At 39.3% G+C, this 1915-nt stretch overlaps 1 non-coding gene across 1 annotated transcript; it reads right to left on the bottom strand.

The window, feature by feature from the left end:
- Positions 1-226: 226 nt before the first annotated feature.
- On the bottom strand, positions 227-308 carry Trnal-aag (transfer RNA leucine (anticodon AAG)). The gene has a single exon. It is a non-coding gene; the product is annotated as a tRNA-Leu (tRNA).
- Positions 309-1915: the final 1607 nt, after the last annotated feature.

Here is a 1915-nt window from a genome sequence, read left to right as displayed (position 1 = left end):
TTGGATAGAGCGTATAACTTCTCCACGGCATACATGGATTATACACCTGAAAGGAAAAGGGGACAAATAGATAGTTGCATGATTTCTCCTCCTTCTTGAGCAAGTCCTCCTTGCTCAGACCCAGCGGCAGTTCAGGATGCCTGGACAGGTCAGCTCCCCCGTATTTTATGGAGTGGTTTTCATACAGAAAACGTAAAATCATGTTGTCGATTTTGACAAAAAGCTGTGGCAGCGGTGGGATTCGAACCCACGCCATCGAAATGACTGGTGCCTTAAACCAGCGCCTTAGACCGCTCGGCCACGCTACCTCGGTGGCTGCGGAGGTGTTCGTAACGACGAGATCGATCAATTCTGTCCCAGTTGACATGCGCGTTCAACACACCACAGTGCACAGTGATCTATGGGACACGTGCGAATGGCAGGTTGCCCTTTGAACATACGTGCAGAATCAATGTTGACTTTGGTATACAAGACTTTAGTTTAAAGGAAATATTCCCGACAGAGATGATATAAGTTCTCTATTATGTTGCCTTATTTGAATTAACACTCTTCTTCCCATCATTAGTGACCTTGTCGTCAATCAATTTTCATCAAGTAATATTATAGACCTACGAAGATTACAGAATTCAATAGTGTCCGAAAAAAAGTTTCTTTTTAATGAATTAGTGCAGCACTGGTTATGCAATGCTTCCACTCGTTATCTATAATCATTTATAGCGTCATCACTCAGATCTATCTTTATACGCTGCACATACAGCTATTGTCTTGTGGTAAATATTGACTCTTTGTTGTTGGTAAACCAGCAAGCCTATACACAGTACTAGTATTCATTTTATGATTTCGTCGATTGAGTTATTTTGCGAGCAATCATGGCAATGTGTTCAGAAGATAACTGATATTATAGTCTTGTAAGTCTGTGCTGTATACATGCGAATATTAATTTTTTTGACTTCTGGAATTATTATTCTCTCTCTCTCTCTCTCTCTCTCTCTTAATTTGTAGTTTTCATGCCCTCTAAAAAGTCATATTTACGCCTTTTTTACTTTCACATTATTTGTAATGGTTCCATGTTCTACATTTCATAATCACCATAATTATAATGTCATACAAATCATGTTAATTTCCATTTGATATCAAGAGAGAAAATAACACAATACAAAACAGTTGATTTGTGATGGAAAGAGAGACATATAAACCAAATACAAATAACGTGCGTAATACGAGGAACTTATTAAAAAGCAGAGGCTTGTAAAATGTATTTACAGGCTCTTAAAGTAATGGTTTTAATAGTTTGTTACAATGAATGTCTTAATGACGAAAAATGACGAAGCTAAAGTTAAATATCTTTGTACGGGTACCGATCGTGCAAGGGGAGGGTATACAATGGAAGGGCGTAGCTCCCTCAAACAAGAGCGAGCTTTTGCATTTTTACAATAAATGCAACGATCTGGCGCACACTCTCTTTTTATTTGGTGGAGTATGTGGGAATTTGTCGATCACTATATCGTGAAGTAGGTATATTAATGGTGGAAGATCGAGTGTAAAAGGGGGATGTTGGTGGGGGTATCCCCCTCAGCGAAAGCTTTTGCATTTTTAGAATTGAAATGAAATCATTCTGCTGCATATTTTTGTGTAGCATTTGGACAATTCTTAATCCCCCAAAGGTTTTAAACTTATGGAAGCGAGTAAGAGGGAGGTGGTGGTGGTGGCGGTTGGGGGGGGGGGGGGGGGGGTATCCATCCTCAAATACGAGGGGTCTTTTTTTTTGGGGGGGTGATTCCGCCCGAGCCTTTTTAGGATTTAACTTTTATCTGTCAATATTAGTGAATTTTCTTCATTCTCAGTTCTTTCTTGTCTCCATGTTCGATGCTTTGAACAAGAAAAGAGTAAAGCTGGATATACTTTGAACTACGAA

This window comes from Diadema antillarum, unplaced genomic scaffold, assembly GCF_040938485.1.
Source record: "Diadema antillarum isolate AM-2024a unplaced genomic scaffold, OU_Dant_1.0 seq00001234_RagTag, whole genome shotgun sequence".
Classification (NCBI taxonomy): Eukaryota; Metazoa; Echinodermata; class Echinoidea; order Diadematoida; family Diadematidae; genus Diadema; species Diadema antillarum.
Note: the sequence above shows the minus strand (reverse complement) of the source record. Positions and strands in the feature narration are given on the sequence as shown.